General features: G+C 44.8%; 1 protein-coding gene across 2 annotated transcripts in view; it reads left to right on the forward strand.

The window, feature by feature from the left end:
* The window catches only part of arhgap35a (Rho GTPase activating protein 35a), a 68,990-nt gene that overhangs the window by 23,072 nt on the left and 29,538 nt on the right, over positions 1-16,380 (forward strand). Inside the window, exon 1 of one of the 2 annotated variants that reach the window (XM_030442207.1) lies at positions 2,862-2,943. The exons of the other annotated variant lie outside the window; for it this stretch is intronic. The gene's annotated coding sequence lies outside the window, so the exon portion shown is untranslated. Of the gene's footprint in view, positions 1-2,861; positions 2,944-16,380 lie in introns of those variants that run through there. 2 annotated transcript variants of the gene reach the window in all.

A 16,380-nucleotide genomic window follows, 5' to 3' on the forward strand; every position in this document is an offset into this window, starting at 1 on the left:
GTATTTTCTATGGAGGCTTACCCCTATACGGACAGCGCTGAATGAAACTCTTGCGGCGATGTTTTTCTGGTTTGTAGGAGAGAAAATGATTGCAAAGCATGACTGGGCATAAATGGCTGGGTTTATGGTCTGGAAAGCATCACTTACACGCAGGTCCCGTTCAGTAAAACTCTTTCTCGCTGTAGATTCATACCCTATATAGGAGGATGGAGGGAGGAGGAGTTTGCCAGCCACTTTTCTTTCTTGTTGTGACGAAGATGTAAGTGAGCAGTGTAGACCTTTTAAAAAAACTGCAGACAAATACAGCTTTCACGTTTGGTGCTGTGATGCAAAGCGTTCTGCTCCTTGGTCACACGGTGCGTTATGTACAGAAAAGTTTTCCATCAGCTTTTTCTGCAAATAAGATGGCCGTTAAAGGTGCAAAAGGTAAGAATTTTAGTTGCCAACATTCAGAACATTTACAAAAAGTTATCAACAGAAGGAGAAGAAATAACTCTGATGTTATGACATCCATGTTAACATGCTAACCAGCTAGCAATAGCCTGTTCAGGCAACGCTGTTTTGCTAAAGAGCCAGAACTGTGTTTTTTGTGGACTTTTTTGTGAATTTGTGGACTACAAGTTTAAAATTTCTTTATGAACTTTTCCTTTAGTGTCATCGTTGTAGGTGGAGGGTAGTTTGAAAGATGTGGAGTCAGCTAATTTGCTTTTTGTATATGGATTTTGTAATTGGTTTGAATGCTTAAAAAAACCTACCTGACACATTCATTTTACTCCGCTACGCCCCGCCTTGTTAAATGACAAGAAGTCTGACTGTACTTAACTCATTCTGATTCTGTTTATTCTACAAAGCTTGTTTTTTTCGACACAGGCGATAATAGCGAAATCGCAACGAGGCTTTAAGTTATTGTTGGACACACAGACGAGCTTCTCACCTCGCTGTGCTCCTTCAGGGATCTAAATGGGAATCTGACTGGAGGTAAACATGTCATTGTGTAGAGCAGCCCAGCAAACAGACAAACCTGACAGGGCGGTTAATGGGGAGATGAAAGGATAGGGTTTTAATAGGCAGCTGGGAAAAAGAATAGTAAATTTATTTAAACAGGGCAATATTTACCAGTCTGGACTGTGTCAGATTGTGTTTAAATTGGCCTCGCCGCACCGTTTGTCTCTGAATTCCTATTATTTAATTCTGCTCGTTCATTACCATATTCCCCTGATTGTGCCAAGAGTTTGATTTAGCCTCTATCATGAGTTGTTTCTACTCAGGCAAGAGCCTCACTTGAAAACCTAAACATCAGAGTGGATTGTGGGACGGGAGCCAGGAGCTGCTGCTGGTGCTCCTGCTGCTGCCACCAAAGGATTTTAGAGGTTATTGTAGGCTATAGAAACCGATATGTAGGTTGTTTCAAATGAATGTTGTTAATAAAATGAAAAGTGGGGGACATGTTTCTGGCTGCTTGCATAGCAGAGCCCTTTTCTCTTTGATAAAGTTACAAATTGCTATTGTAACAGGTTTCGGTGTGTGACTCCGGTCGCCACTTTTCCTTTCTTTCACTTCCAAGGGCCTTTTAAAGCTTTCTCTTCCTATCTCCGCTTTCGACTTTCCATGGCAGCAAGTCTCCAGAGTGCAATAGGAACAAGGCTTTATCTGGCTTAATTCGTTTATTCCGTTCTTTCCGGCCTTTTTTACCCTCCCCCCCTCCTTCCCCAATAGATTGTATCACATTTGGATGTTTGGTTGCGCCCCCCTGCTATATAGTTTGGCTTTATGAATGGGCCCCCTTCAAGGTCATTTGGTCACTGTGCCTGTCGAGGGCTTTGCACACGCAGCTCGCACATACTTCCTTTATCTCCTGTCATGAAATGGAAAATAAAAAATTGAAACTTGTTGACTGGCTCACACCTCCTCCCCCTCCTCCCCACTCTCTCGGCTCAAATCCCCATGGAGACGGGAGCGAGAGAAAACGGAGCAAAGTGAGCCGGAGAGATTGCAGGAGAAAGGGAGAGAGAGGGAGAGATAAAGACAAAAGAAAGAGCCTTAAGTCCCCTGATGTGTGTTGAGTGGACGCTGGCAAAATAATCCCTCTTTACCTTCACACGACAATCACTGTAATGACCTTAGCCTGCGCTCATCGATAGACGGACCTCCGTCTTCAGGGGGACAGGTGGGGCGCGTGAGATGGTGTGTGTCTGCGAGAGTGGCCTCCTCCTTTGTCTGAGATCAAGGATTAGAAAGGCTTAAAAGATGGTACGGCGAGCCGGGTGTGCGCATTTGTGTGTCTTTGTGAGGTTCAGCGTTATCTACGATGACGTCAGCAGCACCCAAAGAGACTGTTGGTGCATATAAAACTCTAAAATACGAAGACTTCTGTTTATATTGACCATAAATTGGATGTTTTAGAAATAGAAACCTTTTCTTTGGTGCTGACAGTCTCATGGGGTCGTCACAACTATAAAGACAAGATTGTTTTTGTCCCTATTTTTTGTCCCATTTAAATCTCCCCCCATTGAGCTTTAATGAGCAACACACGAGTACTTGTTTATAGCACATTAACATGTAGGTTTTCAGTAGATGTAAGGGCAGTGTTATTTAATGTATTCATCAACAGTTACATCACCTATGAATCATCCATAAACTGTTGAAAGTGCAATATGTAAGAATTTTGTAAATACTTACAAGTGTATTTGTTGTAAGAGAGTTATCTTTTGAAAAACACGATAAGAATATATTCTGAAATACTCTAAAAGTTCAGTTTAGCCCGTATGAAAAAGAGAGAAAGGCTATTGGAACGAAAATCAGCATGAAGGATTGCACACGGTTTTCCTCCTAAGCCAGAGGTCGTTGTTTTGTCTTTCTAGGGCCTGTGATGTCAGAAATTTTGGACCCACATCAGCTAACCTGATTGGCCAGTGCGCTCATACGAGAACCCTGGGATATGAGGTAGTGAGGAGCAACAGTGCCAATCAGAGGGGGAAGAAGGGATGGGTGGAGAGAGGAAGGGAATCGTGGAAAGGAGTCTTGGCATCATTGCTAAGTAGTGGAATTTAATAGTGTGTGTGTGTGTGTGTGTGTGTGTGTGTGTGTGTGTGTGTGTGTGTGTGTGTGTGTGTGTGTGTGTGTGTGTGTGTGTGTTCCTGGGGTGGGAGGTAGGGGGTTAACACTTGGATAGGAGCCAGGAGAACTGCTTTAAAATCCAACCTGGTTGCTTTCCTGTTTCAGCAGAGAGAATGGTCTAATTCTCGCCCCCCCTGCCTTTTCCTGAGACATTTCCCTCCTCCGGGCCTGGAGAGGCAACAGGGCCAGCACGGCATAGAAAACTAGTTTTAGGGAGAATAAATCATACACTACACATGTAACTTTTAGAAATGAGGAGGAGGAGGAGTATGAGGTCAGAAAAAGTCAAGATCGATTTTTTTTTCCATCTCTCTATAAGGTTCCGTCTGTGTCCGTGCCCTACCGTTATATTTCTCACATTTCAACAATGGCACATTATTGCAGGATGGAGCTTCAGACTTTTCTTCTAAGCCTAGTTCACGCATGCACCACATCCTGTTCTGGACATTACCCAGAGGATCTGAATCCAAATGTCTGAATGAGTTTCCCCGGACATTAAATAGACTTTACCCGTCCAGCTCCCTTCTCACAAAGTGTGCGTAATGTCAGATTTAGCCCATTTTATTGTACAGCGAATTCACTGTGAGCAAGTCTCCTTGTTAATGGCAATGATGAGCATTGCACGGAGAATAGCTGTTTAGTACTCTCTTCTGCTTGCCTGTAGTGTTTATTTCTGTGCATGCCCTCACTTATATTGCCGATATGTCTGAATACAAATGTAGTAGTGCCGATTAAAATGTGTGAAACCTAACGACACTTTTTTTTGTCAAAATCAGTCAAAATCAAAGTTTATATTTCGGGCTCAAATCTGCTCCACAGATTGAGACTTCTACTCCAGAATACTAGTTTGACCGCTGGTACTGTTTAGTTTTATAGGAGGGGACAGGCCCAAAGAGCATTTACATGTAACTGTTAGCTAGCTATTCAATGAATGGTTTGACATTTGGGGAAAAATACCCTTATTTTGCTGTCTTCAGAGTTCGACATGAAGATTGGTTCTGCATTCAAATGTGTGTGCCAATGACTGAGCTGGAGTCGGGGGGAAGTTAGCTCAAATTAGCATAGAGACTGGTAGCTGTGGCTATTGGAGTGAAGCCCTGCTACCATTCTTTATGCTAAGCTAAGCTAACTGCCCCCATGTCTTTGGCTCCATGACTAGCATACAGACACTTACCATGCTAGTATATCTAGACTTATGGGGACAACATAAGTCCATTGGTTGTGTGATAGACATTTTTTATGTAACATGTCTTTTCACTTGTATTTACAAGAATACCAAAAAGTACAAGTCGTGAGAAACTAGTATATTCAGAGGATGACCACAAGAATATTAAATAGATGGAGATAAAAGAAGCTGTTCTCTAGCTGTATATGCACAAGGACGCACTTACAAAACATCCTGCACCCTGCAAAGTGTTTATCTATCTGTGGCGAAAGCTGACTCCCTTACTACCCTGAAAGACTGCATTCCTCTGACTTTGCTGTAGACAGGATCAACTGGCCAGTGGACACCGCTAAAGTGAGCCTCGGCAGGCGGTGATTGGCCTTGGGCTCCGGCGTTGCTGCTGCTGCTGCTGCTGCTGCGGCTGCAGGCAGTTTGAGTGCAGAGCAGCAAAGTTTTCGAGCTGTAATGGCACTCCAGTGGTTGTCTGGAGGCTGATTTAAAATGGATGACCAAACATAACCCCTGTAACCTCTGGACGAGTTGCCCCAGAGCCTGTCAGCTCCCTCCACTCGGACTGCAGAAGGAGCTCAGGGGTGACACTCCCACGCACGTTAAGAGTGTGCAAAGGTGACGTGTTTACATATGCATTCTCCGTTAAAGCTTGCAGGAGATATATCATGTTTAAGCCAACTCACAGCTCCGATCTCGTTCATTCTCTCTCTGAACCTGAATCTGGCTCGCCAAAGACACCGAGCAGCGGCTTTTTTAGCTTGGAGCTATTAAAGCATGGAAATGGTTTGTTTGTTTGGCTTTCTACTGCCCCTGCATGAATTGCACTTTGGCGGAGCTCGCGGGAGGGCAGAAAGAGAGAGTGGAGCTCTTGGAAAAAATGAAAGTGATAGAGGAAGAGGGGAAGGGAAGGGGAGGGAGGGGAGGAACGTTAAGGGGGGGGGGGAGACGCCTCTGTAGCCATCTGCCTTTGTGCCAACAGTTGGTTACTGTGGCAACCAGTAAAAAGTCATTATCTTTAATTTACACTGTGGCAGGTTCAGGTGTTTTCAATTGTATCATTAGCTTTTTTCTCCCCGCAGTGACTCACCCGTCTTTGGCAGCGGTCCTTTGCTTCATTCTGGGGCTCTTGGTTTTCTTTTTTTCTCCCCCTGTGTCATCCTTTCTTTTACTGTGCTGTGTAGCTTTCTTTCAGGCGATTAAAGGTGTGTGTGTATCTCAAGCACTTGTCTCCGTCTGTAAGGTTACCCTGCACTTTGGGCGTGCGGTGCGGTGCCACTGTGCTTTTCAGATGGCGAGGAGCAGTATTGACGGATGACACGATGACAGATGGAGCGAAAAAAGTGACGAGAGAACAATTTAAAGAGGGAGTCTGACAGGGGCATAAAAAATTGAATGGCAGCGGAGACAACTGTAAAGAAGGTGGAGGGCAAAGAAGTAGAGAAAGTGGTTGTCTATCCCTCTCAGCGGGGGCTTATATCTTTCACATCGAGGCTTGTCAGGGCGGCAGCGGCAAGGAGTGCAGATGAGCGATCGTAAAGTAGCCCTGTCTGTGTACCATTAGCCAACCGCAAGTGCTAAGCACTTACCAGAAGCTGCTTGTGTTAACCTCCTCCTCTCCTCCCCCAACGTCAACTCTCTCATTCTCCCCTTCTTTCCTCACTTAGCAGGAAACTCTTCTTGTTCTCTCATAATATTTTTCATTACCTCATTTATGATTTCAGACACTCCCGTCCTCCCCCTCGCATTACATCCACATCCAACAAACTTTTTTTTTTCTTTGCCTCATTTCATCTCTCTCTTTTCATACCGCGGGACACACAGGTTCTTGAAAGGGTTGCATATAATGATGGAAAATAATTTCTTTTTTTCTTTGAGCCACTCGAAATGAAAAAGAAAAAAAAACCACACACAATTTTGCTCCGGTGTCTTCAAACAATACGAGCCCTTTCAAAAACCATTTGTAGTTCTCAAATCCATTTTGCCGTAACGAGCAGTTTTCTCGTCGCCATCGCGCCGCTCAGTCGATTAGTTTGTGGGTACAAAAAGTGTCCAGTTCGATGAAAAAGTAATTACACAAACAAAAGCCAGGATTGGGACGTTCTGTCTCTGACGCTTGTTTGAATCTGGTTTGTGCCTTGAGCCTGTCAAAAGCAGTTGGCAGAGCAGTGTCCAGACCGTAGCTTTTATTACTGCTGGCTGCTTTATTAGCCTTCCGCCGAGCGGGGAAGGATTGAGGGGATTGACTGGAGATGCGAGTGGAAGTGGCACCTATTGACTAGTTTGTCTTGTGCTACTGACAGGGTGCGATGATGCTATAAGGATTCTGCTGCTCAGGCCGGCCCATTAGCACCTAGGCTCCACACACAAGAACATGACAAGAACAGACCGCATGCGGCGTGGCATTCGCGGCCTCACAGTGATGCACCGTAGCTGCTAACACTTACACCCGGCGTTCTGCAGAAATTGGGTTTATACTTCCTTCCACTTCCCTCTTAGCCCATCCTTGTTCCTTCATTCTGGCACTTTCAGATTTAATTGGTCTCACGAATCAGCAGCGCCTGAATATTTCTTTGCTGAGAGTAAAAAAAACAACAACTTCTAACACGCTGTTTATTAAAACCATTTGTTATTTAAGCAGAGAGCAGGCGAGTGAGAGGCCATGTGAACGTGTGAGAGGAGAACGTGCCGTATCTACGTCGGAGCATATGGTGTAGGTGTTGGGTGGCTGCTTGTGTGATGACCATCTGTCACCTAGTAACAGTTCGGGTGATCTCTGGATGATGTAAGATCTCCCTGCAGGGATCATGAGACCTGATTATATACAAAGCAGGTTAAGAGTCCAGATGGGAAGACTTTAGCAACATCATCCTTCACTTCTGAGTGACGATCGGGAGGCAGATTATTTTGTTGCTTTAACTTCAGAGTCATAAATATTCAAATGTGACTTAAATACAGCTGTGATTTTTCTGACTCCGTTGTATTTAGTGTAATATATGTGGGCTGACGAGTCTCAGCAGGTGCTGCAGTTTATTAATTGCTCTCTGTTTGATGTATAATAATGTAATTTGTCTGGGGAGTGTAGAGAGGAAGCATAAGTTAAGCAACATACAGAGAACTTTGTTAGCGACGGGAGGATTATGACAAAAATCATCATCAGTATTGAGTATTGAATCAGAAGGATTTGTCCCAGCTGTTTGGGAATGCACCAGAAAAGACGAGACTCATTCCCAGGATGTCAAATACTGACATTTTGGGGTTGGTAGAGTGTCGTAAATAATACATAATCGATCATTCCCCTCAAATGCATGAAAATCAAACTAACAAGCCTGTTTTTAAAAATGTAACATATTTCTGTTAAAATGTCCGGCGTTAAAAGTGTTTTCAGAATTGATGGAAACCAAAATCTTATTTCAAATTAACTTTGTCATCTAGCCCTACTGTTGTGTCACTACCACATCTAAATCTGCGTAATACGGCTGAATATTTTTCGTCAGTGGTTTGAAAAAGTCAAATCAGCCGGCAGCAAACATCTCTCACTCTACCTTCTCCCTCATTCTTCCACCGTGTAAAGCAGGATGCAGAGGATGCTGAGCACACAGGTGAATGCAGTCCATATGCTGTGTGATGGAAAGTTTCTGTCATAGTAAGAGGCAAAAACAATGGGAGCTCTGTGGCCGCAATCACATAATTGTTGCAATCAGGACTTGTGCCGTGCGTTAATTCTGGCCCGTCACAATCTTCGCAGCGGTAGATAAAGTGATAAAAATTAAACTCTGGTGGCAGCAGCCGCGTCGCTCTGAGAACGCGCACAGCCTTCCCCCGTCTCAGGCACCATCTGGAAAACACACCCAGCACATCTATTAGGCCCCCACTCTAGCTAAGGATGAGCGCTCTGCTGAAAATGGGTTAATAATGACAATTAAATTGGAGGTAATGTCAGCAGTTGATGTGTCGCTCACAAATCATAGTATTTTATATGGATGGCTTTTCTCCGCCCGGGGAGTGGGATTGTGGCTTTGAACAAGTGCGAGTCGCTGAGTCGATTTATTGGAAATCTTCAGAAATGTTGAATCTATTTGCTTTTTATTAAGATACTCTCTGACTGCACGACCAGGAGGTCAGAGAGCAGATCCGTCTACTGTCAGGAAATAAAGAGGAGCGAGGTCTGGTCGAACACTGTTGGGCCGTAATGTTGCTACAGTATGAGAACACGACTCCTTTTCCTGCTTTATGGGCTCTTTTTATTGAGGAAATCTATTATGCACAGTCTGATTTTATTTGTAAACAGAGGAGAGGATGTGCTGGAAGCAATTTTCGGTTTACACTAATGCACCGAGACGTATATTAACACTGACAAATATTCGTTTTGTTTGAAAAGCGGGCACAGGTCTGAAAATATTCCCTCAAATGATTGCCAGCCCTCGGTATTGAAAGACGGATGGCGCCCCCAGCTCTGAAATGAGACAAACACACACATGCAGACGCCGCTGCTGTCGAACCAATTACACTTGCATTTGGAATTAGAGGCTCATTCAGGTGGAAGATTAGCAGCTGGGTTTGAAGTCCCGCTGTCCAATCCCCCTCCTGTATGAAGAGAACAAAAATGCCGTCATATCCTACCGCAAAAACAAAAACAAAAAACGGCGCGCGTTTGTTTGTAAAGCATACGAGCATCCCTCTTTCTCCCGTCGAGTCTTCTGGACATATTTGCCTACGCTCTATATCTGTCTGTGTTGCAGCTGTTTGTTTGTGCTGTTGCGTCGGGTTTGGCTGGGAGGACGGGACAGCTGTATTGGATGTCTGAGAGTGTGTATACAGTTGCGCTGATGCTGAAAAGCCCTCTAGCAGGGGAGCAGGGATCAGATGTATGCTAATATCAACGGCAGACTGTCTGCTAGTCTGACAGGGGCTGGGCTGCGAGGTTAGGTACGAAGACAGAGCCCAGAGAGCAGAGACACGCTAAGACGAAGGAATATAGGAGCAGGAAATATAAGGAGAATTAGACAAGGGCCAGGGGGCAGCGAAAGAAATGAGGAGCGAGGCAGTTCATGTCTGGCAGAGGGAATTAAGTGGGAGGGAGAGTAGAGGCCCACAGATGAGCTTTTGTGCCAAAGGAAAACACAGGCTCGTCTGTCTTGCCGGCCGTGCATATAAAGCAACAGTTGCTGTTGTTGTTTACGTTGTGGAGCCTGTTGGACAGGGAATTTGTGGAGCAAATGTCTCCGTGTACCAAAGTGCATGTCAAAAGTGCAAAGCTTTCAGTGTTCGGGTCCCCAAATCCCAGGCAGTCACGCTGCGCTTCCCAAGTGCAACTAATGATTATTTTTTATTACTGAGGGTTCTGTCTGTTATTCGTTTATTTTCTCTTAATTGTTCGGTCCATAAAATGTAAACAAAACAAACCAAATTAATTATCACTAGCACAAGATGACATGTTAAAATTGCTTGTTTTGTGTGACCAACAGTCCTAAACCCAAAGATATTCAGTCCCCCAATTACATGAAATAGAGGGAAGGAACGAGAAGCAGAAACATTCAGCCCCGAACCGCCTGGTTTTCTGTTTGAAATACTGATCAATTGACTGTTTTGTTGGTCGATAGAAAAGTCACAATTCTTCCAGTACCACTGAGAAATGCATCATGACGTCAGATGTACAGGAGTTTACAGGAAACTCCAGTTTTGAAATCAGGCTTGCGTCTTGACACAAAGAGAAAAATAATGGCACATCCCACACTGCAGGATATTCTTAAAGTTGTTGTGCTGAGGGAGCAATGCATCACATGATCTCACGTGAGCTCATGACGATGTAGATGTAAACAAAATGGCGATCATGTGATTTGTTCAAGAAAGTGACAGTTTGCGTTTTACCAAAAAACTTGCACTTAATCCAAAGTGTCGCTCTTGCGTTGATATCAAAGACGATAGCGAGGCAACACAGCAGAAAGGTCAGGTAGGTCACTTTTAACTATATATTTTTACATGTTGAAAATAACTACAGAAATAAACAAGTGTGACTGTTTCTCATATCACCACAATACAAATCAAATGCTAGTTTTCTACCCGGGAAGTGATTGTTGTAGGCGCCACATCACGGTGATTTGGTCTAAACGTCTCTCTCTTCCACTTGTAAAGTATTGACTCCTACATATTAAACATATTTGAAATTAACGGGGCCGCTCTGATGAGTTAGTTCGGGAGGTTTAAGACTAGATCTGTAAACCCCTCACATTAGCAGATAATCTGGGCTGAACATCAGTACTGCCCAAAAGTCCCAGAGCAGATTTGTCCTCCGAATCTCTGGAAATCAAGGATAAATCAGCCCAAAACACCGGCGGTCTGATCCCTGCTTAAGTGAGCAAAATGCAGATCTTTGTATTATACATTTCAGTGACTAAAATCAGAGATAACTTCACAGCAGATGTGTGTGAAGGTCACAGAACTGCTGTTGCAGTTTGCTAAGTTGTGGCTCCAGAAACACTTCAGCCTCTCACTTTTAGCTTGCTGTCAGCTTGTAGAAAAAATAACCTTATCAGTGAAGAAGATGCCACACTGTGAGTGCTCGTGCATGTTTGTAAGCGCGGCGGATTTATTGTATGCGGTGGTAGTTCAAATTTATAGCTGTCATTGTCCGTGTTTCCAGCACATTATATTTAGCCGTGCTATCTGCGAGGCCTTCTGGCGCAGTTGAAGAGGTTAAACCACAGTGACACACTCCTTCTCCTGCCCTTCTCGCTCGCTCCCTCCACTCTCTAAATAGTCTGTCCACTCTTTCAAGATCCCTTCTTTATCTGACTTAAACCTTGCTCTTTCCTCTGTCTCCGCTCCTTGAACTGCTCAGTTGTAGTCTTAAATATGGTCTCCTCTGCCCTCTCCCTTCTGTCTTACTCCCGATATCCTGCATTCCCAATCGTCGACTGATGTTTGCTTACAGTCTTTGTCTCTCTCATCCTTCTTTTCTTCAGCTCTTATCCTGCGTCCTTCCTCCCCCTCGCTGTACGTCCACCTCTCTCCTCAGGGGGTCGATCAGTAACTGGGCCTCTATCTCGGCAGTGCCAGGCGCGGGGAGGAAGTGGAAATGAACTTACAGCTCAGAGCCGGGCTACATGGCCGTTTAGGTTACTAACGACTATAACACACAGATAACCTCCGACATAACAGACCGGTGTGGAATAAATATGAATTTATTCACGCACATGTGTTTTTCTGGCGCTCTTGTCAGCATGCAAATGTGCGGTGTGAGGGAGCAGCAGCAGGGGGATTTTGTTATCTGTGTCTGTGGTCTGTCTTTTTATTTTTTCATGTGGTTATATCACCGTGCCATCGGATCATGCTAATGCACAGGGCAGCGCCAACTTGTGATCCCGCAAATGGAAAGATGCAAATGGCCGTAGCTAATCCAGAGTGTCCATAATCCCAGTCACAATTGACCAGCTCTCCTGGATCAGGACCTGGATATGTGATGGGCTGTTTGGGTGCTGGATTAATATAGCCGTGTGTTTGTGTGCAGCAGCAGCAGCAGCAGCAGCAGCAGCAGATATGTATTTTGTTATAACATAGGTCGACTGGTTCAGGCTGTGCTTAGCTGTTGTGGTAAGTGTTTTCTTCTTTTAGGAATAATTTATGACGGTTGGATTTGCTGGTGCGGTTCGGTTGTTGTGTTTTGAGCTCGTGGCCACATGTGAAATGCATTAGCGAATGGTGCGATTGCTCGTGTTTATGTTTTCTTGAAATTTCCCTCCCTCTTTTCCGTCTTACTGTACTTCCTGTTTGGCGAGTGATAGATGGACGTGTCGCATTTTGCGGCGAGAGACAAATGACTTCTGTGTGAGTGGATACGCTGCACCACTGAGCACTACTTCTAAAGTGTGTTAAATGTGGTGTGTGGAGGCAGATTATTATATATTTATATATATTCTTAGAGTAATTATATAACACTCATGCCTGCGCGCCAGTGATTATGTGCTGTGTATTTGCATTATGTTGTTTTGGCCCCTGTCTTCATCTGCATTCATATCATATTTATCACCCCCGCCCCCTTTATTCTGCAGATTCATCTGTGTGTTTGTACCCCTGGTGTAATGAGAGCACAGCCTGAGCAGGAAGTAGCATCAGTGTGAGGACTGCCCCCACCCGCCCACAGCCCTAGTTTCTTACTAATGGACAACAAGTCTCCAGAGAGGGGAGGGGGGGAGAATAAAGGGTGAGGTGAGGAGTGTGGGAGAGAGTGATGGAGACAGAGAAGGAAAAAATTCTTGACAGATGGAGATGGGAAATCTATATGATGAGGCTAATGTTGTGGGTAAGAGCACAAGAGGGGAGGGAGAGACAGAGAGAGGGAGGGAGAGAGAAAAAAAATAATAAAAATGGAGTGGAGAGCGGAAGTACAACTGGTTGCAGACTTACATCATGCAGAAGGAGCGAGGAGGAGAGGGAAAACATATTTTGGACGGAAGCAGAGGGAGGGCGAGCCAGACTCGTATCTTGGAGAATAAGGGAGAGAAGGAGTTTTTCCCTGCTGCCTCTCTGTCATCATCATCACCAGCACCACCACACCGCTTCATGACTATTTCATGACCTTTGTTTCTGTCAACTCCCAGCCTTCCTGAGTGTATAACACTGTACAACCACGGGGCATGCTGGGAAACCACGCAAGCTGGCCTCCTCGTTTATCCTCGTTTTCAATACGAACTGTGTTCGACAGTGTTTTCCTTTGGTTTGTGGAAGACTTAGATGCACGTATTCGGCAGAGGGTTCAGGGGTCCTCCCACAAGATCATTTAAAAAAATGTTTTGTAAAAAAATATGCAATTGGATCACTATTATATGTGTGTACAGAAAGTTAGAAAACTAATGCAAAAAATTCCACTGCTGAATTACAAGAACCGTTAAAGTAATGTTGTTAGTTTTGATTTTCTCCACATTGATTTTTACATTCATCTGGCTTATTTGTGGTGCCCATAATGGCTCGGGGCAGAGAAAGCCCTGGAATTAGTATCAGCAAGTTTTGTCGCTGTGCGAGGGAATATCTTGAAGAAGATTACTGAGTAATCTCTGAGGACCTCCACTTATCTTAGAATTATTTTGGCCCCTTATTTGTATGAGGAGCAACTTGCAGGTTACATTTTTATGTATACATAATTTATACATAACCTTGTCTTTAAATTGACTATATGAAAATGTAGAACACCTTTTTCCTGCGTCGTATGATGTTGCCGAGTCGGTGTCCTTGATTCTGCCTTGGGCCTTTTTTTAATAGTCTTACATTAGATTTCACTATTTTCCATCGTGGTGAATTATTCACCCTGTGCAGATTGCACAAACTTGGCCTGTCGGGACATCCAGCCCTCTGTTTCCTAAAAGAAAACTGACTATAGCTAGTTTTGGTGGTTGGTTTGCAGCCTGGTCCTGTAGCACGTAAGGAGAGAGGACTTCACTGCGCTGCAACTATAATAAAAACAGCAATCAGGTTTGAAAAATGGAACAATCTGTCCTTCCTGTTGTCAGCACACAATATTCTTAACGTCCACTTAATACTCGAAACGTTTCCCCACGACATTCCTCACTCTCTATACTTGAATTTGCCTCAGACGTGCACTCTCCATTTAAGCCAACGCGTCAAAGCGATGAGGATTTTTCTGTCTGTCAAAACAAGCCTGACTGACAATGTCTTCATTCCCTGGCCCTGACTCTTCTTCCCTTTGTAATGAAAGGAATGCAGCCCTCCTGTGAAGGCTACGTGGTCTCTCCTCATGGGCAGTGAACACAGCCTGCCCTTTGTAGCACGTGTTATGATGAACTTCACGCCCTGCCGCCCTAGCATTAGCTTCAGGCTGCACTCCCAATACCCTACAGATGCATCCCTTCTTCCTTGGCTTCTCTTGTCCTTGAGACAGTCGGTGACCTAGAAAGATGGTGGTTCAGTCAAGGCGAGATGTGTTTTGACTATTACACGAGATGGTTTGTAAGAGAAAGGAAGGGGAAAAGGCAACGGGGGAAATTGAGATGTGGTATTTGGGTATGTCCTGCTTGTAATGCTGTTTGTGATTAGTCAGGGGGAGAGTGATGTGACAGGTCAGACCCTGGCCCTGAACTCATCCAGGCCTCGCCCCGCCCCGGCCCCTCTTCCCTGAGGGGATTCCAATGTGCGGCTCACATGACCCAGGCCACTGACCTCTCTCCCCTTCCCCTCATCCTCATTCTTCTTTATACCCCCATCCTCTCCATTTGCACAAACTTCTCACCCTCTGCCTCCTCCCCCAAACTCCTTCCTGTGTCCCCTCCTACTCTCTCCTCCCTCTCCTTTTCTGCTTACCCTAGTGTTTCAGGGTCAGAGGCAGATGCAACACAGGCCCTAACCTATCTCTCCCTCAGCCCTAAACAGCCCTCAGCCTCGAGACAGTGGTATGTGGCTGGACATGCGCACCAGACACCAGGCCTCAGGGTGAACTGGGAGACTGGCTGCCTTGCTGCTCGACTACTGGGCTGCTGCACTAGTTGAGCTCTGGCAGTGGTGTCTTTATAGGTCTGCGGAAAGAGGAAATGTATTCCCTAAATGACTGGATCTATTGTGTATGAAATGCTGCACTGAGGCTGCCAGCCGAGAGGCTGAAGAAACTCTAAAATGAGCTGAATTGTGCAGTTGTAAAGTCATATATATTCTGTTTCTGTCAGTTCAGCTTGAGCACGGCAGTCAAGTCTCATGAGGCGTTTTATTTTCTTCCATTATGAGCTGCTGCTATCTTCTAAACTATTGCATCCGCACATCACTTAAGACTGAATTCTTAGCCGTCTGTTTGCATCTCGCGCTGACATGTCGGCCTGACAGAACAGAGACGAATGAAAGAGAACGGCATCAGGTCCCCTTTGTTTGCATTCCTTTTGACGTCATTTCAAAAATGCCACTGCTATGGTGCTCAGACTTTACTCTGCTGCAGTGAGTGTGTTAGTTGACTGTCACAAAAAAATGTCCAGATTCACATAAGTTGTGCACGCATAGGAACATTCTTAGAAAAAAATAGGTGGGGTCAGGGAAGCAGATGTTCGCGAATGCATCTGTGAGAGTGTTGAGCCTGGCTAGCCTCCAGCTCCATAGGGACTCTAGGAGCCCTTGACTTTATTTAATCCAGACACTCTCACAACCGGTCACAATCATGACCTATTTCACACATGACACGATGACCACCAGGATGTTGCGTAGGATACAGTCTGTGTATGTGTGTGCATTTTTTTTTGTGTAAGCTCATACAGGTCTCTATTTGTGCTAATGTTGATCTATGCCAGGGCTTCCAAACCTATCTGTATGTAACACCCTCTGTCAGCTCAGTCGGCTGCGACTTCAAGCCCGTCACAACAGTTCAGTCTGTGTGAAGAGATGCAGCTCACAGCAAAGTTTGCCACAGCAGAGCCCAGAAAGCTACTTGAAATCCTTTGTGGTTGACCTCTGAAAAGACATGTAAATGGCGTCCGCCACACATGACTGTAGCATTAAATTTAGCTCAAAGCAATTAGCAAAGACTTCAAATTATTGAACGTATCTCACATTTCACCATACGTTTTTATTTCAGTGTGTAGCACAGACGGGGAAAAATTTAGACACAGTATACAAAAGATGATGATTAGCAGCCTGGATGCATGTTGGGGCCAGTGGAACATATCCAGGGGCAGCAGGTCATGTTCTTTTGGAGTGATAGCAGTTGAGGCTGTCTGCTCTGTAATGTGAACATGATTAGGTCAGGACACAGGTGCACTTTCAACCTGCTGATTCAAGTTCCATAGACACCACACCTGCAGTTCTTCTCATCGAGTCAAGGCTGCAGGTACAGCACATTCCCTACTGAACATTCCACAAACTGGGTGTACACACAATAGAGATCTTATATAAACCGATGCAAGCACAGACATATGCAGTAAACACTTAGACAAGAGAGTTCTGGAAAGAGAAGACCATGAATTATCCACAAACCCTAGGTCATCCGCCTATACAAGGGTATCGACCAGCAGGCTTGGTTGAGCACAACACACACCACACCTTATTATTACATGGACTGAGTCTGTCTCTGGGTGCCTTGATACATTTTTCATGCATGT

Source organism: Sparus aurata, chromosome 2, assembly GCF_900880675.1.
Source record: "Sparus aurata chromosome 2, fSpaAur1.1, whole genome shotgun sequence".
Classification (NCBI taxonomy): domain Eukaryota; kingdom Metazoa; phylum Chordata; class Actinopteri; order Spariformes; family Sparidae; genus Sparus; species Sparus aurata.